Source organism: Temnothorax longispinosus, unplaced genomic scaffold (genome assembly GCF_030848805.1).
Source record: "Temnothorax longispinosus isolate EJ_2023e unplaced genomic scaffold, Tlon_JGU_v1 HiC_scaffold_40, whole genome shotgun sequence".
In the NCBI taxonomy this organism is placed as follows: Eukaryota; Metazoa; Arthropoda; class Insecta; order Hymenoptera; family Formicidae; genus Temnothorax; species Temnothorax longispinosus.
The window spans coordinates 1-22865 of NW_027270231.1; the positions used below are offsets into that span (position 1 = coordinate 1).

General features: G+C 35.2%; 1 long non-coding RNA gene across 6 annotated transcripts; it reads right to left on the reverse strand.

Annotated features, from left to right (window-relative positions):
- Positions 1-4827: 4827 nt before the first annotated feature.
- On the reverse strand, positions 4828-22865 carry LOC139824498 (uncharacterized). Of its 6 annotated transcripts, none has more exons than XR_011735129.1 (7): positions 22651-22865; positions 21696-21848; positions 21242-21413; positions 20474-21060; positions 19332-19568; positions 10875-19232; positions 4828-9647 (listed from the first exon to the last, which is right to left on the reverse strand). It is a non-coding gene; the product is annotated as an uncharacterized lncRNA (long non-coding RNA). The 6 variants fall into 6 exon arrangements; XR_011735127.1 differs by having other exon boundaries at positions 4828-19232; positions 20474-20663; positions 20976-21060; positions 22651-22840; XR_011735125.1 differs by having other exon boundaries at positions 4828-19232; positions 20474-20663; positions 20955-21060; positions 22651-22840.

Genomic DNA, 22865 nt, shown 5'->3' on the forward strand with positions numbered 1-22865 from the left:
AATAAACACTAACGGCAAGCACCTTTATTAATAGTTCCTGAACTTTAATATTTGATTTTTATTATTGCATCTGTGATTAAGGTTGCGCGCGATTTTGCGGTGATGGTATTCGCGGTAAACTATGCTGGATCCCGCGCTGCGGATGCAATGTAGCTCGGCGGAATTATTTCAGCAAAGATAGTTTAATCGAAAGATGTATCAGATCGAACGTACGAATTACACGAACTCTGTATATAGGCTCACATTCAGCGAAAGCGGAGTGGACAAAGATCTCTGCTGCGAACTGCTACACACTACTGTCGTTACTACGTGACTGTAAATTGCGGGTCGCGATCCTACCCGCGCGCTTTTGTTTACTCGACCTTCCCGAGGATTCTCGATAATGATTTGCCGATTTTAAGCTCAAGGCAAGGAATTTACCTTTGCGGCTGATGGATATTGTGTCTCGCGATTCGCGAGCGAGGCGATCCGCGCCAGTCACGGCCGCTGCTGATTGGTGCACGCGCACTGTTCAGTGATCCCTCTGCGGTGACGCGCTAATTCTGAATTAGACGAGGGAAACTTATTAGGAATAAGGTTAACAAATATTAAATTTTAATAGAATATTGATTAGACACATTTGTTACCCGGCTTCCCAAACAATGCATGAAAATAATTTTGGATAACTCAGAAAAGAGATTAATGATGGCACATATAATTATGCAATAAGTTTAATTTAAATGGAAAGAATTAATATTTTGCACTAATTACATGCTGTATTGAAATACAGTTCTGTTTGAAAATACAGAAATAGATAAGATATATATGTAACATGTAATATAGAAACAAGAAGGTTGACAGCTTAAACTCTTGTTTAGTAAGTCCGGTTTTGACAGTAGTTCCCAAACGCATGTATTTTTAATAAAATTACCTACGCCAGACACTTTGAGCTCTTTATTTTTTTGTCTCCCACTTCCTCCCTCTTTTTCCCCTTTTTTCTTTTTCTCCTCTTCTCTATTTCGATTAATGTAGAACACTGACAGCCCTAACTGGGGGATGATAATCCCTTTTTTTTACACGAGAATCAATTGCGTAGCCTTATTATGGCTAGCGATTTTTATCGTGCACATTTTTTATTTTGTGTAAGAATATATAGAATACCTTCACATATACAACGACAATTTAAATCTGATAATAGTGTAATGTATAATTAATAAAGAAAGGTATTATATATTTGTGTACATTCGTTAATAACTTATGTATTTGTTCAAATATGAGAGACGTAACACAATTTTATTACATTTTTGGGGATTGTATTTTTTCTGGCTATCGCAAATGTAAATAAAGTTATTAATAAGGTTATTTGATATCGCAAAATATCGTTATTGCGCAATTTAAAAGTTATATGACATCAAATGGTTAAATTATAACATTTCATAGAAACATAATAGATTTAAAAATATTAATACAACAAAGATAAAATAAACATAATAATATAACGATGACATAGTTTACAAAAAGGACTTTCTGCATGTTTCACGTGGTATTTAATAATGTGCTTAAATTATACATTATTACTTACTTATTTAATATACAATGAATTCAGTTTCATAGAAAGTAGATAATTATTTTACTGTTTTATGCGTGAATAAGATTTGATACAAAAAAATATCGTAATACTAAAAGAGAGAGAAAGAAGACGAAAGAATTAAAAGTTATAGCTTCTCTTTAATGAAATAACGAAATACATGATAACGAACCAAAACCATTATTATATCATTTCTTCTTACACCTTATAAGAGCATCTCATAGGGTTTTCTGTTAAAATTTTTGTCGATTGGTTCTAGTAAAGGATATAAACTTTGACTTAGCTTAAATGACAATAAATCGTTAAATTTTTTAGTTATATTATCAGATGTAACGGTAATTTTTCCAGATGTATTAGACAAATTCATTTTCTTTGCCATAGCCGTAGACATCACATGTACCGACAACTTACGTCGAGTCGACTTGTTAATTATATTTTCCTAAGGGAGATTATGTTTAAAAAATATAATTAATTTATTATCTATCAAAATCACTTCTCTCACAAATTGTACGTCATATAAAAAGAATGATATTTTCCATTTGTTTTTCTTTATAAAATTTTTTCTTTTTCATTGAATGATATAGTCCGCATATAAAAATATGCAGATACCTCAAAAAATTTCCGTAATTGTTCCTGCGTTATTTTCTTTAAATAATTTATTTCAATAGCTTCTCGATTGAAATTATATTCCTGGCTTTCAATTTCTTCCCAATATAAAGTGCATTGACTAGATCTCGTTTTGGATGCCGTCAAATGTGACTTTAGACTTGTGGTTTTTAAATTCCTCTTTTGACATAGTACATATGTGTTTCTGAAATGTTGTTACAGAGATATTAATAAATATTTTAATAGAGACATACTCCAATTACTACGTCACATAATAATTAGAGTGATAAATTAATTCATATAATCATAATATCAGAATATCGCGTGAGAAATTGAAAAAAGACATGTTGTTATATAAGATCTTATTATACTTACATACATATCCTCCATAAATAAAGTGTCGATTACGTCTTCGATATATGGCGGCGGGTAACGGTCACCTTGTACAACGACTGTCAAATATCGTGCTGCGTCCATCTTTGTAACCCGACTAAGACTAAATATTGTATAGCCTAAATTATACTTGATTCTTAAGGTATGGAAGGTACGCTGATTAATAATTTGATTTGAAAGCGATAAAAGCATATTCGATTCCGTTGATCGTAAACCAGTTGAGTAGTACACTATGGTACTAGAAGTTCTCAGCACTTTATTTTCTTCTTCAAAAAGAACGTGGCAACCTACAGTAATTATATATCAATACACAACACTTTACGTACTATGTCATATAGAAAATATTAACTCACTAAAAAGCTAATGTTAAATCTCTGAAACAAATTGTAATCCTAATAAAATAACATTAATAATAAATACTTTTTCTTATATTTTTACATATTTATTTTTTATATGGATTGAAATAATTTGTTTTTTCTTTATCTTCATAATAATCCTAATGGCAGCATAGGACCATTAGAAGAAACAATAAAATATTTATATTGAACTGTTCCATAAAATAAACTGAAATCCTTTAAGCATATAAATTCTTTTAAATTATCATAAATAAGATTTAGTCGTGTCGAGCTTACCATTTTCTAATTTATCTTCACGATACAATAATAATTGCTTTTGCAACAAGGGTACCACGTGAGACATTTTAAATTCTAATTTAATCTCAATTAGTTGACCTATAGTTTCAGCTTCATCTTTAGTCATGTTACCATATATTAAGCACTCTACATGCATTTTGCTGAATAACTTTGTTATAAAGAAATCGAGTTCAGCGGCATTTATACCTATACATCACAGATATTTTAATATGTCATGTGTCGAGCTTTCCATTTTCTAATTTATCTTCACGATACAATAATAATTGCTTTTGCAACAAGGGTACCACGTGAGACATTTTAAATTCTAATTTAATCTCAATTAGTTGACCGATAGTTTCAGCTTCATCTTTAGTCATGTTACCATATATTAAGCACTCTACATGCATTTTGCTGAATAACTTTGTTATAAAGAAATCGAGTTCAGCGGCATTTATACCTATACATCACAGATATTTTAATATGTCATTAATAAGTGCTTTAGTCGTGCTAAGGACTAAAACCAATTTTGTAGAAACAAGAAAAATGATTTTAAACAGAAAAATATTAATATTCTTTTACACTTATTAGCAGCATTTAATTCATCATTAAGCCATTGTTGTTCTGTCACCAGCATTTCAAGATAATTCACTGTCTTCTGATATATATCATTGAAATCTCTGCACTTGGTGTTCTGTAAGCCATTCTACATAAATTTGATGTTTAATTAAATTAATGAAATTGACTTTTTACACAAAGTAGAATGCATACAACTTTATTTTGTTAGGAAGTACCGGATTTCTCGGAAAGATCTTAATCAAGAAACTATTACGAAGTTGCCCCGACATTTACACGATGTACTTATTTAATACGGTCGAAAAAAGTCAAGAGTCCCGAAAGTACACTGGACGAAATGTTTGAGAGTTTGGTGAGAGCAAAAAAAGCGATATCGAATAACCATGATGCATTCGTGAAACAATTTGCTATATAAATATATAATCTGTAGCTTTATGATCGTATGAAAAAGGAAGTACCTAATTTCCGTAAAAAAGTCGTGACAATCGTAGGCAATCTCGATTTCGAGGACAGGGGTGTCGGAAAATGATAAAAACATTTTAATATATAAGGTAAATAATTTTAATTATTCTTGTTACTTTCTCGCCTATATTATATATCTCAATGCATAAAAATTTATTTTGTACACACACACACACACCATATACATGTATACGTATATACGTACACACATATACTCAAAGGCTACATATTTTATATTTTATGTAAATCTAATTACAACCATTAAAGCAGCCACATTAAATAAGCTTTTTTTTTATTATTCTCTTTCTAAATATTTCAAATGTTATAGTGAAACGGAATATTTATTTCAGGTATCCATAATTTTTCACCTTGCAGCTAATGTACGCTTTCAGGAGAAAATCAAATCTCAAATACAAACAAATATTTACGCTACCGATACCATTTTGCGCATCGCCAAACTTATGCCAAACTTAAAAGTAATTCTTCCTTTTAAGAGTAAACTTGCGAATAGTAAAAAATAATTTAAATGTTATTAATTTTCACACACAAATATCCATCGCAAATATAGGTTGATGGAATAAATTTAATCGACATTTTATTCCTCAATATTTATTCATTGACATTTATCTTGCAGTCATTTATCTATGTATCAACCATATATGCGATTTTCTGCATGAAACATATCGAAGAACATGTTTACACATATCCTATTAATTACAAAGATCTTATTACGCTTACACATATCTTATCCGAAAACATAATGGAAGAAAAGACAGCCAAGTGTGTCTTTCTTTCGCCCTCGATATAATAAATTAATTAAATACATCAATGTAAAACGTTAAATAATCATTTTGGCAGAATTACCTTACAATGGCCGAATACGTATACATTCACGAAAGCGATTGCGGAAGGGCTTCTCAGAGATAAAGGCGGAAATTTACCAATTGGAATATTTCGGCCTGCCACAAGTAAATTAATTATACCATTTATAATTTATAATATTAGATATGGATGTAAGACTTTAATGTAACAATTTTTTTTTTATTCGAGAGTTTATTCCTTTTAATCGCTTATGCTTATACAATTATATTTGCTCTAGATTACAGCATCGATGGAATTAATAAATGCAATGTAAACTTTTTTTCTCATTATTATCACAACAATATTATTTTTAGTTTTTTAAACGCTGTCTTCCATAAAATATTAAGTATCAAGATTAAATCTGAATAAGATATATATTATCATAATATACGTATTTCTAATAAACATTATGAACTTCAAAGGATATATTTCTATTACATAAGTGTAACTATCATTACGCTTACATTAAATAAATTAATGTAAGGATAATTCGTAGAAATAATATTTTGCGATAGTAACAAAAAATCGTGATAATAGTTATATTTGTGCGCAAATTTCTGCGGATTAGTAAAAAAAAATAATAAACATATTTTATGTCACACGTGCATGGAAAGTGGCCCATTACGCACGCGACGCGTGCGTGATAGACCACTTTCCACGCACTTGCAACATAAAATAGGGTGTGTAACACATGTGTTAAGTTGAAAATTGGACGTGCGGGTGATCGCACTCGCCTCCGGCTCGTGCGTCCACTCCGCACGTCCAATTTCCATCTTACAGCACTTGTTACACAAATAACTATTTCAGTTACATCTACCGCTAATGAACCGCTCGTCGGATGGAATAACAACTTTTTAGGGGAAATAGGGATAACGGTGTCTATATCGAGTGGTTTTCAATAAGATTTATGCTATGCAATCCTTATATCTCTACAAATTTTGTTCCCGTTGATCTCACCGGAAACGCTTTAATTGCAACCGCGTGGGATGTTTTTATTCAATTCAGGTAATTATTATAGATACAATCGCCATGACGCAAAACCTCTTTTTACGAGCAAAGTTATTACTAATGAATTATTCAGATACCCTATATTAATACACACTTATCCGCGCTCAACGTGTGAATCTGATAACAATAAAAATAATTATTTTTAAATTATAGTCGCAATTATTTGCTGTATTAGATATACAACAAAACTATTTCAATATAGGACAATATATAAGGCTGATTTTAAAATACATAGTATCAGAGTGAATATTAAAATAAAAATATTGACGTAATTACACATTGTGTACATCAGCGCATAATTATTTATCATTTCAATGCATAAAGAAACATTACATAACATTACATTACATTACATAAGAAACATCTCGGCTTAAATATCCTTAAATAGCTTTATCTTGTAGGAGAGGCAAATACATGTTAATTTATAATTTCGTACCGTCGGCTGACGCACCGACTATAGGTGAATGGTTCTATAAAATCGCCGACATAAGAAAGACATATCCCTTGCCCAAAGCTCAATGGTGACCCTTTGTAATAATATTACAACAAAAAATACTATATAGAATTTGCACTTGGCTCAGTCACTTGCTTCCGGCTTTACCAGTGGACATAATAAGCATTTGCATGAATCATTGTCTGAGGTACTGCAGAAATATAAATGGGTGCTTAAAACAAAAGATTATAATAAATTCATATGTCTTTTAGAATGTGGAAATTATATAGAAAGATTCATAGTAAATCCTACGAAATGGCACCCTTTATTACAAGGCGCGATGGAGTTATTCGGATATAATATTTAACCGGAGCTGTGTGTGTTTCAAGTCTGACAAATTTAGTCGGCACGCAGTCAAAGGTTGGTAAATATGTAAAAGTAAATATTAGCACGTTTGCATTATTATAAACAAATTGAACGGACAGGGCTAGCAAACAAAACTGGATTTTAGTACTTAAGATGTGTATTATAAATTAGTAATAAAAAACAAACGTATTGACCTTTAATGTGGTTTTCGTCACAGTGCGCAATTTACAGATATTTCGAATTATTTAACAAAATTAAATAATAATTGTGTTGCGGCCCCAATTAATGATTAAGAAATATTTAAGTATTATTTAAAGAGATGTATTTAAAGATTATTATTGTATGATTTAAAGATATATTATTTAAAAAATGTATTAAATTAAGATAATAAGAAACGCGATCGTGAATGCGAAAGCCGAGTCAGCAAAACGATGAGTTGCGCGAGCGGCCCACATTCGATCGAGCAACTCAGCAATAATTCATTTCACATAAATAACAATCGAACAGAAGCAATTATTAAAGGCTATCTTTTATTTAACGAGTCGTATACATAGTTCCGTTTCTTCCCGGGAATCAAAAAATTCCGTGTCCCACAAAAAAGGGGCACAACAATTGGCAAAACATTTTGCCTAAATTCTTTTTTTGTTGCAATTAATCAATTTAAATTTTGCGTTTTCCGGTTAAATAATTTAAAATAATTGTACATTGGGCACTGATGATGACTATATTAAAGGTCAAAACGTGTGTTTTTATTACTAATTTATAATACATATCTCTTAAGCACTAAAATGTAGCTCTGTTTGCTAGCCCCACAAAATTTAAATTATATTTATTTTGAATATTCCTTGAATTTTCAAACAATTTTTGTGCTATCTCGTACATATACAGGGTGCCATGCGGCATATTAATGCGGACCAATGTTCAGGTAGAGCGGATAAAACTGATTCGCAAAAAGTTCTTTACGTTTTGTAAGTTTCTTAATAACTAATAAAAAATTAATTAATAAAATACGCGAATCAGGATGCGTCCGTGCTATTCGATGAGAAGCTGCAGCCCAACATTCACGTAGTTAGACGCGTGGCGAGACATTGGGAGGAACGCTAAGTAAATAACAATGGCTGTACATGAGCGACATTCGTGCACAGCCATTGTTATTTGTAAAGCGCTTTTCCTAATATTTCGCTACACGTATAGCAACGTGACACCCTGTATATGTATATACATACACGTACATAATGTATTTTACTTTGTTATATTGTCTTATAGGAGGGACTGCGGTTTTGTTGGAAAAATTTTGACTGAAAAACTGTTACGAAGTTGCCCCGATATTTCGACGATATATCTGCTGATACGTTCGAAAAAAGACAAATGTCCCAAAAGCCGACTGGACGAGATGTTTGGGAAACCTGTGAGTATCTCGAAAACAATATCGAAACATGATGTATATTTGTAAATGATCGTTATTCAAATCTGTAATCCATAGCTTTTTGACCGAATAAAAGAAGAGGTACTCAATTTCCAAAAAAGAAATTGTACCGATCATAGGCGATCTCGATAAAGAAGACTTCGGATTGTCAGAAAGTGACGAAAACAGACTGAATCGAACAGACGAAATCAGGTGATTAATGCAGATTATTTATATTATTATATCATCTATTTTACTTATATTCTAATATACAATAAACCGACACGATTACGGGTACAATAGACACAATATTGAGTACGGGCGCACTTCAAATGATATCCGCAACCAAGCCGAACATGCGATAGGATACTTAAGATTAAAAGAAGCTCGAGACATGATCCCAGAATTTAACGAAAATTCAAACAAACTCCAAAAATTCAAGCGCACTATCATACGCGATAAAAAATTAACCTCTTCAGAAGAAGGAACATTATTAGCGAATCGATTTTATGCACGAAACTTAAAGAAAGGGCTATGACAGACTTCCAAACGCGAGAAATTTAGGATTTCCAGCAATTAAAGAAAGAATTTCTTTAATTCTAGAAATTTCTTATCTGAGCAGAAAAAGTGCATCTCCAGTTAGAATTTCACACATTGAAACAAAAACAAGGGGAGAGCGCGCGATCATTCGGACTCAGAACAGATAAGTTAGCCATGGAATTGCACGAATCAATGATAGAAGGAAGAAACCATGCTCCCGAAGAAAAACGGATCACACTAGAAATCATACAGCAACAAGCATTGCAAAACTTTCAATTAGGGCTACGAGAAGATATCAAAATACTCGTACAATCCCAACATTACGCTACACTGCAAGAAACAATTGCAGGGGCAAACGCAGAAAAATAATTACACGCATTCCCCACAGGCACGAGATAATAAACCAATGGTACAATGCCAGAAATGCGGAAAGAACAAACATTACGGTCGCGATTGCAGAACAAGTCGATACGCGAACCGATTTTTGTTACCAAAATCAGACAGATACTCCCGCGTAAATACAATTGAAAAATATTGTAAACATTGCAAAAAGGCAGGACACGTACGCAAGGAATGCTGGTTATTACATAAGCAACCTGGCAAAGGACAGATAAATCAAGCCAAGCAATACAGAGGACCACAAAAAGGCAATCATGCCATGGATCCAAAAAAGAAAAATTCTAACTTCACGCAAAATAGCGATGAAGAAAACAAAACAAAACAGCGACGACTAGCGATCGAATACCAAGTTTCACACTTGAACGATACGCAGCGATCGCATACAGGGTTAGATCTCGTTACCTTACCAATGAAAAAAGATAACAAGGTAAGGTAAATCTAATTTTTCACGAAAACAAAGCTTTCTCTATGAGGAAGCAATATAATAATAAAGGCTCACAAAATTAGAAATCAATCGAAGAAAAATGGAGCCATTGCAGAACTATGCTATGCCATGCACGAGGACAAAGTGGCAGATCTGGTGCCCGTCGACATTGTGATCAACCTAATGATTTGCGCGGCATGGAGGACCGCCACACAACGCACTGACACCATTCCAATCTACACTGTTGCACCGGCTTACAAAATCCTATAACTTGGAAGCAGTTCATCGATCTGTCGATCTTTAAATATTGGCGGCTACACCCAATGGACAATGTGCTCTGGTATCCAGACGTTCGTTGCCATAGCTCCGCCAAGATAAACACATTGTGCGTGACACTTCAGCACAATATACCAGCGTACATCTTAGACACTCTCGCACGGCTCAAGGGCTCGCGGCCTATAATGGACATATTTTTTGCTTTTCAGCAATTGTTTTGTTACAGCGTGGTAGTTCTTTGTAGAACTCTTTCCTGGTGTCTGTTCGGAAATCAGAATTAGTATTAAAGAAAGATTCTTCAATTATTTGCAACATTTGTCAATGCCCATACAGAGCATAATATTTAATAGATATCCAGTGGATTGTCGTAGCCCGACCATCTTTTGGGAATAAGAACACGTTTAATAATCAATACGTGATCAAAGTAGAAAAGAAAGATATTAATATAAGATGAGACAATTAAATTGAAATTTCCCGCGTCCAAAAAATAATTACACGCATTCCCGACAGGCACGAGATAATAAACCAGTGGTACAGTGCCAGAAATGCGGAAAGAACGGCCATTACGGTCGCGATTGCAGAACAAGTCGATACGCGAATCGATTTTCGTTACCAAAACCAGACAGATACTCCCGCGTAAATGCAATTGAAAAATATTGTAAACATTGCAAAAAGGCAGGACACGTACGCGAGGAATGCTGGTTATTACATAAGCGACCTGGCAAAGAACAGATAAATCAAGCCAAGTAATACAGAGGACCACAAAAAGGCAATCATATAGCCATGGATCCAAAAAAGAAAAATTCTAACTTCACGCAAAATAAGTAGCGATGAAAAAAACAAAGCAAAACAGCGACGACTAGCAATCGAATACCAAGTTTTACACTTGAAGATACGCAGCGATCGCATACAGGGTTAGATCTCGTTACCCTACCAATGAAAGAAGCTAAACAAGGTAAGGTAAATCTATTGTTTGATCCGTCCAAAAAAGGACCAGTCCGTCGAGCAACGTTTTCAAGAACTACTAAACAAACCCGTTTTCGACAGGATACGATCGGAGTTTCCGGGCACCTTGAACAAAATCTTCCCTGTGAAAGGTGACGTAGGCCTGCCGGAGCTAGGGCTCCCGCCTAAAGACAGATATATGTTGATACAGAGAGTTAATATCGTGTTCCATAGCGCGGCCACCGTGCGCTTTAACGAGTCGCTGAAAATCATACAGCAACAAGCATTGCAAAACTTTCAATTAGGAGTACGAGAAGATATCAAAATACTCGTACAATCCCAACATTACGCTACACTGCAAGAAACAATTGCAAGGGCAAACGCAGAAAAATAATTACACGCATTCCCCACAGGCACGAGATAATAAACCAATGGTACAGTGCCAGAAATGCGGAAAGAACAAACATTACGGTCGCGATTGCAGAACAAGTCGATACGCGAACCGATTTTTGTTACCAAAACCAGACAGATACTCCCGCGTAAATACAATTGAAAAATATTGTAAACATTGCAAAAAGGCAGGACACGTACGCGAGGAATGCTGGTTATTACATAAGCGACCTGGCAAATAAGAACAGATAAATCAAGCCAAGCAATACAGAGGACCACAAAAAGGCAATCATATAGCCATGGATCCAAAAAAGAAAAATTCTAATTTCACGCAAAATAGCGATGAAGAGGACGAAGCGAAACAGCGACGACTAGCGATCGAATACCAAGTTTCACACTTGAACGGTACGACGCAGCGATCGCATACAGGGTTAGATCTCGTTACCCTACTAATGAAAGAAGCTAAACAAGGTAAGGTAAATCTATTGTTTGATTCGTCCAAAAAAGGACCAGTCCGTCGAGCAACGTTTTCAAGAACTACTAAACAAACCCGTTTTCGACAGGATACGATCGGAGTTTCCGGGCACCTTGAACAAAATCTTCCCTGTGAAAGGTGACGTAGGCCTGCCGGAGCTAGGGCTCCCGCCTAAAGACAGATATATGTTGATACAGAGAGTTAATATCGTGTTCCATAGCGTGGCCACCGTGCGCTTTAACGAGTCGCTGAAGATAGCCGTTAATCTGAACACGATGAACACCGATCGTATATTGGACTTGTGTAAACCTTATTAGCGTCATTCACGTCAGCACGGCCTACAGTAATGCCGACCGACGAGAGATTGAAGAATCCATATACATCACGGAGGTAAAGCCGTACACGGTAGTCGATATGTGCGAAAATTAAACCACAAAAGAAAAGAAAAGTAGAGAAACATAGGAGGAAATAGAAAAACATTTTTTTTACCTTATACTGAAGGACGACGGAAATTATAGCGACTACGACCGCGACCGCGACCGCGACCGCGACCCGCGCGGACTCGCGCAAGGATTTTCTGTTGAAAATCCCATAGAAGTTGCGCCAACTGATTCACACCTCGTCATCGAGCAGTAGCGCGAAACGGAGCGTCCTCTCGCTGACCACCCCCCGGGCCCGAGGATTCAGAGGAGCCTGCTCCCGACCAGCTCTAACGCCTCGGTGACTAACAACAAACGGGATTGCGGATCTTGCCACTCACTTAGATCTAGCCCGACGTTTGGAGCCATAGAAGATGGCACACCACACACGTAAACGGATTTCAAAACAAAAATCCGAAATAAACCACAAAAACGGATTTCGAAACCAAAATCTGAAATAAACCGCACTTAGTGACGGACTGAAAATAACTGTAGTGGACAAAGCCGCCAGGTAGAAAAGTACGAGACAGCGAAAAGAAATCGCTGAGAGCTTAGTTGCATTCATCGAAAAATATGAATATAGCAACACAAAAGAAGCCAAAATAAAATACTAAAAAATGCTTTTTATTACAGGATGCTAACGACATGGAGCACCTGTACAAAGACCAAACCTGATATCCGTAAATTGTTTGAGGTGAAAAAATTCACACACGAGCCGGGTATATACTTCGAAAAAGTCGGAGTAATGAACCAGGTCGAGGCAGCATGGAAAATGGTAATCAAACTGGACACATCATAGCTATGGACCACCGATACCAACAACTATAAAATTACATGGCACAAACCGAAGCGCTGTGCTATGATAAACCGTTAGAAAAAGACATGAGGCAAACTTGCCAAACTTTGCTTCAAATAATAGAAAAAGATAATGAGCAAGTAACAAGGGTATTAAGACGATTGAAAATCACGTACCAAAACCCAAGGAAAACACGAAGAGGATTAATCAATGGTTTAAGAACGATAGCTAAAACATTATTTGGAACAATGGCTGCTAATGATGAAGTAATCATAAAGAAACAATTAAAGATGATGCAAGGAAACCAGCAAACATTACAACACGCTGTGAAAAATCAAATAAAGATATTAAATGCAACTATTGCGCACGTGGATGATATGGAAAAGGTTCTACAAGAAAATAAAGATTGATTTCTAAATATTACAGAAAGGATGAGAGAAACCTAGTTACGCGAAAAAACCGGATATGGACATCGAGAAGAACTCGCAAACACTTTCTAATACTGAATGCAATTGTGAATGATTTAACAAGTGATATGACAGACATTATAGAACATTTAACTAGTGCAAAAAATGGAAACTATTTCAAAATACTGTAATTTGTGGGGGAAAGGGGCATATTTTTGAAAAGCATGGAACACACTCGGACAAATATGTGGTATTTAAATACGTTAATTACTTACAATTAGGTATTACCGTAATCATATACACATATGAACATTAGTATATGATTATAAATGACTCTGATGTATAAGAAGGTATAATGTATAACATAATTATGTTTAAATGGATTTATCTTGCAGGAGAAACAAGGATATATATATATATATATATATATATATATATATATATATATATATATATATAACGGGGTCTTATACAGCCTGTGGCCGTTTTCCCATTCCTAATCGCCATCTTCTCCTATCCTGAGTATTCTCTTCCGATAATCTTCGGGCTCTTATAGCATCGCCCATTCCCTCATTCCATGATCTTCGAGGTCTTCCACGCTTTCTAGTCCCGGGAGGTGTCCTTTTGTATAGCCTTTGGGGCCAGCGGTTCTCCGACATACGCATACGGTGTCCGAACCAATACAGTTGTCGTTTTTCAATTCTTTCCATTATGGTCTCCTCCACTCCCATCCTCTTCCGGACCTCTTCGTTCTTTACCCTGTTAAGCCTTGACACACCCGCACCACGTCTGAGATAGTCCATCTCCACCGCATTTATGCTTCTCATGGTATCTGCATTTAGGGACCATACCTCACACCCATAACACAAGACCGCCTCCACCATTGACCTTCTTATATGTTTTTTAGCCCGGGCAGAAATATTCTTATCCCACCAGACCGAATTCAAGCATCCCAACACTTTCCTGCTCTGCTAAATACGACTTTTGATGTTTGTTGCGCCAATCCCTTCATTCTTAGTTATCATCGTGCACAGGTACTTGAAAGCATCAACTTGACCGACCTCATGAGCCTCCGTAATGTAGATAAAGAATCTCGCCACAGAGTTAACCAGCATATACTCGGTTTTCTTGGTGTTCACACATAATCCCCATTGCTCGTAGTGTTGATATAGCCTTTTGAGCATGAATTCCATATCATAGCTATCCTGTGAGAAGACCGCCTGGTCGTCTGCAAAGCTCAGCGTGAAAAGTGTAGTCGGACCTACGGGAATGTCCATCCCGCAGCAGTTTGCCTTCCATTTCTTTAGGACTGCTTCAAGATAGATATTAAACAATGTGGGCGATAAGCTACATTCTTGTTGTAATCCTTTAGTGGGTATTAGTGATCTGGAGAGCCCTGTTCCTTCTTTAATGTAAGCTTTGTTATTTGCATACATCTCCTGTAGCACTTGGTTTATGTTGGAATTTATTCCGACATCGTACAACACTTGCCATAACCTATTTCTAGGCACTGAGTCGTATGCCTTCTCCAGGTCTATAAAGGTTATATGCGTTTTTAGATCTCTGGCTATTCTTTTTTCCAACAGTTGCTGTGTACCACAAACAGATTATCTACACACGATTGCCCCGCAGTAAAACCACTCTGTTCTTCGCTCACGATGCTTCCTACTTGGTCCTCCAGCAGTGCCTTAATTACTTTGCCAAAAAATCTATTAAGTGTGCTGTTCACGCTCAGGCTTTTATAATTTGACATGTCTTTTCTGTCCCCTTTTTTGTACGGTAAGGTTATAAACGATGTCTTCCATTGTTCTGGAATTCTTTTATTTGCAATACAGCCGTTAAACAAATTTGTGATCCTTTCAACTAGAAAAGTTCCTCCGTACTTGATCAACTCAGCTATCTACCTCCCGGACCCGGTGCTTTCCCGTTTTTCATAGAGTGAATGGCTCTGCGTACTTGCTGGGGCAAAACACCTATAGATTCACTTACTCTATTTGTCGCCTCAGTTTCGACTACTCCACTGGTGAACTGTGGTCTAGTTTCTGTTAGAAGCTTCTCATAATAATAATGCTTGTTCGTTTAGTGTTATTATTAGGTTTAATTTGTTTTTGGTATTTGTTTTTAAGTTCCTTAGAAATCGCCAGACCTCTGTGGATTGGGTTCCATCTATCATACAGTCGATTTCTTTACACTTATTCTTCCAGAAGTTGTTCTTTGCTTTTTTTATTTTGTTTTTTAACGCTGCCTTGCTTCTGTTATAGTTGCGCCTACTCTCTGCTGTTGTGTGACTTAGCCAACTGTTATATGCCCTCTCCTTTTTCTTTACTGCATCAGCCATTTCTTCGGACCACCATCCTTGACTGGGTTTCCTTTGTTGTTCCACAGCTCCCAGCACTTCCCGCGCAGCTTGGTAAAACGCTTCCAGAATGTGCTTGTGTTCATTCTCTATATCCATTTCCTCGTCCTGTGCGCTCCCGTGGTTGGTCTGTAAGTACCCGTTCAGCCTTCGCTCATACATTCTTCTGATGCTGTCCTGTTGGAGTAGATACGTCTTATATTTCGGTAATTCGATTTTCCCCATCGCACCGTCATCTTCATCTGCTCTTATCTTTCTGACTAACAATGGGGAAAAAGCACTTACTAACCACAAGGTAATGGTCTGAGCCACAATTAGATCCCCTTTTAACTCTAGTGTCGTTAATCCTGAACTAAGAGTCCTGTCTTATGTGATCGATAATTGACTTCTGCTCTAACGACGCTTTTTCCCACGTAAATCTATGAATCTTTTGTGATTAAAGTGAGAGTTGGTTATTTGTAGGTCGTGCTGTTTACAAAACTCTATCAATTTTCTTCCATTGGAGTTAACCACCACTTCACCATACCTACCCACCACCCCATTGCTAACTCGACTACCAACTCTAACGTTCATGTCTCCTCTGCCACAACGATTTGTTGCTTATTGGGAATATTCTGGATTAGCGATGTCAATCTCTCATAGAATTCTGTTTTTACTTGCTCCGGGCTGTCTTCCGTCGGTTCGTATACTGCCAGTATGCTGGTGACTCTTCCATAGAGTTCAATTTTAACAACTAGACATCGTTCGTTCACGTATTGAATATTTTTGATATATTTCACCCATTTCTTCTTAACTAATAGTGCAACGCCCGCTTTGGCCCGTTCCGATTTGGGGATCCCCGACCATATAAACATGTAGTCATCTATAGCTGTATTACCGCTCTCTTTCTTCTTCGTTTCCGAAAGTGCGACGATATCCATGTCAAGTTTCTTTATTTCGTGAATGACCTCCGTAAGTTTGTTAGATATTCCCTGCACATTCCAAGTCCCGATATTCATAATCCGTTTATCAAGCTTATGTCGTTTTTGGTTACCATCTGTCCTTTTCCGAGGCCATTGATTAGGATTTTTTAGCAAGACTTACGTTTTATGTATGATGGAGAGCTAATCCATCGCTACAACCCCCAACCTGGAGGACCAGGGTATCTCTCTTAGTCTGGGCACTCCCCGTCGACCTGTTCGGCAAGGGAGTTCTTACCAGTAGCTAGGCTACTACCGACATAGCTCTCCGGTTCATTGTGCCACACAAGCCTCCTCACCCGGCGGAAACGCCTTCGTCAAGGTGGAGATACCCGGAGAAGGACAAGGGTACATTAATTTATAATTTCGTGTCACCAGTCGATAACCTATTATGAATAAATACGTTTATACACTACTCGAGAGAAATAAGATATATCCCTTGTATGATGCAAAATATTTTCCCTTTATGATTTACGTCCAAAATAAAATACTATATGGAATTTGCGTTTGGCTGGGTCATTTCCTTCCGGCTTTTACTTATAGATGCTGTAAACATCTATATAAATCGTAGCCCAAGGTATCACGTAAATTAAAGTGTTGTTTCTATTACTTGATATATACAAATAAAATTTCATCTATAATATGAAAAATTATAATAGTTTTATATGTATTTTAGAATATGGAAGTGTTATGTAAGAAGATCGACATATTTTCCGACGCGATCCAACCTTTTTTAAATATTACAGAAAGGATGAGAGAAACCTGGTTACGCGAAAAAGCCGGGTATGGACATCAAGAAGAACTTGACGAACACTTTCTAATACTGAATGCAATTATTGTGAATGATTTAACAAGTGATATGACAGACATTAACGAACATTTAACTATGCGAAAATGAAATACTAAACATAAGGTTAGTTTCCATTGAGAATATAATAAATAATTTACGGGAAATAGCTTCGCAGATATCTTAGGGAACACACTTTCCGTTTCAAATAGCATCAGAAAACTGGGGAACGATAGAAAAATGGCGAAAATTAGCGCCTACTGTGACGGCACAAATATATACACTATTATACAATCCCCACTGATCACGTTATACTCAGCGTACGAAATAATAAAAGCGATATCTTTACCTATACATAAAACCGAAGATAATATTTGTATTTGTAGAAATAAATTAACAAATTATAGCAATAGATATCGATAGCCAAACATATTGTACAATTGCGGAAAACGAATTAAATAAATGTATTGATGACAATTCATATGTGTGCGAGCGAAACCACCCCGTTCACCACGTATATAATAATGCGTTATGCGAAGTACAAGCGTATGTAGCTACAGATACACATTTAAATCATTGCAGTATTCGAAGCATACACGTCAACACAACGATATGGATAGCATTAAGTAATCCGAACTCATGGCTATATTCCACTCAAACGAAACAAGCCATAGAAATAACGTGTAGAAACGAACCGATGCAGAAGATAGAAATCGAACGGACAGGTCAAATAAGGCTAAGAGACGGGAAAAACAAACACACGCGAAAGAACGACGTACATACAGATACACCTGCCCAATTATAACGTACGTACACTGTTGGAAAATTTGTGTTAAATATAACATAAATCACATGTCCAAAACGGTCCACTGAAATTTTTGTGTCAGTTTAACATAATATGGATGTGTTAAATGGTAACATCGATACTATGTTAAAATATTTTAACAAAAAGGAAATGTTACTCTGATCGTAATTTGAGGTTAATTTATGTGTACAATTAACATAATTTTTATGTTAAAGTTAAGATTGTAAGATAAAATCAACATTTTTCTTCTGTAAATTTTTATTCTTACTTCTGTTATAAAGCAAAATCAACACTCTTTTTCTGTAAATTTTAACACATTTAATAAATACGTTTAAAAATGTGTTACTTTAACATATTTTTTAAATTATAATAATAATTTTACATTTTAAATTTGTGAAGTTCAATTAACATAGAAAGCATATGTTAAATATACACACGTATGTGTTGATTATTTTACACAAAAATTTTAACAACGACCTTTTTTAACACAACTACAAAAATTTTCCAACAGTGTAACGTTCAAACATACACAACAGACGAACCAACAACTGGACATTGTCAAAATGTCAAAATTCCGGAAAATTATACAAAATTCCTCAGGACTTATAGAATTAAGCAAACAACTGACAGAAATCGACAGCGATTTAGATAAAAGCGATATAGATATACATAAATACACTACATACCCGATACTTTCAAGTTTTACGAGATTATGAGAACTGTACTCATAATTATAGCAATAGCGATAATATCTATATATTAAGTGCGTGGATCCTAATCCTTTGGGCGCCTGCATCCCGACAATTCACGGCTACGGGCACAACACTGATTGTGAGATGACTCCACATCGCTTGAACATTGTCAGTGGAATAAGTCCATTCATTGATGTTGGTGAAAAGTTGGATCGCGTCGGAAAATATGTCGATCTTCTTACATAACTTCCATATTCTAAAATACATATAAAACTATTATAATTTTTCATATTATAGATAAAATTTTATTTGTATATATCAAGTAATAGAAACAACACTTTAATTTACGTGATACCTTGAGCTACGATTTATATAGATGTTTACAGCGTCTATAAGTACAGCCGGGATAAATGACCCAGCCAAACGCAAATTTTATATAGTATTTTATGTTGGACGTAAACCATAAAGGAAAAATATATAGCATCATACAAGGGGTACATTTTATTTCTCTCAGTAGTGTATAAACGTATTTATTCGTAGTAAGCCGTCGACTGGTGGCACGAAATTATGAATTAATGTATCCTTGTTTCTCCTGCAATAAGGTAAATCCATTTAAACATAATTATGTTATACATTATACCTTTTTATACATCAAAGTCATTTATAATCATATACTAATGTTCATATGTGTATGTGATTACGGTAATACCTAATTGTAAGTAATTAACGTATTTAACCCGTAGTGGTCACACTGAGTCCAATGGACCTCACAACAGTTGCCATTTGCATTCTTTTTGATGTATCGACTCAAACCTTGAACTAGACTTCCTCTTTATAATCCAATAATTTTTTTTTCCTTTTTAAAATTTTTTTATGTTGAAAAAACGCGAGAAAAAAAATTTTTTTGCGAGAAATTTGACTTTTTTCACAAAAATATTCATCAAAATTTTTTGAGATAGAGTAAAAAAACTTCCTGCGTTTTACTTTCAAAATAGTATACCACCAGTATACCCAGTGTGACCACTACGGGTTAAATACCACATATTTGTCCGAGTGTGTTCCATGCTTTTCAAAAATATGCCCCTTTCCCCCACAAATTACAATATTTTAAAATAGTTTTATTTAATTGTAATTAATATTTATAATTATGTAAAAAGTAGTTGGCCTATCAGATACATATAGATAAATAAAAGAATACTTGCGATATTCTATATAGGTAAAGAATAAAAACAATTGAATTCTAATTCTTTTACTTTTTTGATCTGTTAACTTTCATATTTAATTGTTATATCTTTCATATGTTAGTTTGTTACAAGCATTAAGAAATAATATAAATATGTATAATAAGTCATTAAAAACCATGTCTAAAAAATAATCTAAACAATTTACGTGGTTGAAGCATTATTATGCCGTTATCTGATGACAATGTTCAAAATAGTAGAAATAAAATTTTATGTAAATTAGCTACTTAGATGTTAGTCAAATACCTGATCATACCTGAATTTATTGCACTAGTGATTAAAGCATTTATTGTGAAGTCGACGGGTACTATATTTGCCTTAAAATCAGGATTATAACGATGAAATCTTGTGATACCAAGTAGCGAAGGAATCATGACGCCCATGACCATATAATACATATTGTCCATCCATCCGACAAGTGCATGGTTTATGGGCGGTAGATAAAACTTAAGAAAAAAATCTTAATTATTCCTCGTTATGTAGATGATTCGCAAGAATCAAACTTATTGTAAGCTAAACGCGACATACACACACACACACACACACACACACACACACACACACACACACACACACACACATATCCGCGACGGTTTATTATTATTATTTTACAATTATAGAATTTCATAGCACATAATTATGCAAAGCAGTTAAAAATAATTACATATAAATGTTATTTAATAAATTCTTTAGCAAAAAAACTGCATGCTAGTTTTTTATATTATTCTATTATCTACTGCAGGTCGTAATATTCCTACTGGCAAATCCTCCATTTCGTCTCTGAGAAGTCCTTCCGCAATCGCTTTCGTAAACGTATATATATTCGGCCATCGTGAAATGATTCTAGCCAAACGATAAATTATTATTCTTTATACCAGTGAATAAAGAATTATGATACAATAAAACATCAGTTTCAAACAACTGAGTAAATGCATGTTAGAAGACAATCAGAGAATTATGTGTAATATGTACCGACATATAGTATTACAGTGCACATATATGAAAACATGGATTATAAGCTTACCAGCTTCGAGTTCTGTAGCTGGAAGCGGACCTACATTTCCGAAGAAGCGTTGAAAAAGTTCCAGTAGTTGAAAAAGTTGAAGCGCTGCATCGTGAACTGGAGCGCGAGGACATCCTGTATTCATTAATGTTTTACGTTGATGACACTCGTGTAATGGTCGCAAGGATACTCCCTAAAGAAAAAAAAATCATAAACTCACGATTGTCATACTGTTTATTAGTTTTGTTATTCTATCTGCGGATTATATCCGCGACTCTGTCGAGAAATATTTGTCTCGCAGTCTTTACTCGCTATGTATATATCGTATTTTCTTCTAATATCAAGAGACACGGTAGTGTCTCGCGCTAAGTACACGCGGAGCGAGATCGCACCGTGACCCTTTTACGCGATACTTCACTACTTTAAACGTTTTTGTATAAAATATTTATTATATTTACTTTTGATTCGTGCGTACCTGGCGCTAAAAATTGTTGCCAATGCGAAAAAACAACCATCGGCCACTTGCAGTGCGCCAGTGTAACATCGATCCACCACCCAATCCAAAAGTGTACCAATATCGGGATTTCCCTCGAGCAATAACACGACGGTTTCACGTGCAAGTATAAATCTGAAACAAGAGATATGATATAGATAGAAATATGTGAAATCAAATACAATAGAACCCCGTATAACACGGGGGATGCGTTGCGTGTTATATGAATCCGTGTTATATGAGTACGGCGTGTTATACGTCACATAGTAAATCATACATCTATATGGATATAAGACAATATATCCATAGATATAAGACAATATAACGAAGTGAAATACATTATGTACGTGTATGTACATGTACAGGGTGTCACGTTGTATATGTGTAGCAAAATATTAGAAGAAGCGCTTTATAAATAACAATGGCTGTGCACGAATGTCGCTCATGTACAGCCATTGTTATTTACTTAACGTTCCTCCCTATGTCTCGCCACGCGTTTAACTACGTGAACGTTGGGCTGCAGCTTCTCATCGAATAGCACGGACGCATCCTGATTCGCGTATTTAATTAATTAATTTTTCATTAATTATTAAGAAACTTACAAAACGTAAACGACTTTCCGCGAATCAGTTTTATCCGCTCTACCTGCTCACGAACATTGGTCCGCATTAATATGTCGCATGGCACCTTGTATATGTACGCGATAGCACAAAATGTTGTTTGAAAATTCAAGGAATATTCAAAATAAATATAATTTAAATTTTGTGGACATCTTAATCCTATAAGGATATTTTTTGGTTGTTCTGATGAAGAACAAATAATAGCGAAATACTAGCTTCAAAGGCATTTTAAGAATATTGTGAGACATTAATAGCCTTAAATACCTTGAAAATATTATTTTATTTTATTGCATACATTGCACTTCTATAATAAATACCTGTAATAAATATTGACTGTCCGGCGTAAAAGCTATGTATCGGTGTTCTGTGTTTTCCAATTTCCATGTTTTATTCAATGTTTATATGTGAAGTTATTATAGAGATTAAGAAATAAATACCACTCAATTTCCTAATTTTCTAAATTGTATGTCCGTTTGACTCGACGTTGCTTCGAAGACTGACTGTTATAAAAGGAAGCTTGTCTTATATATAC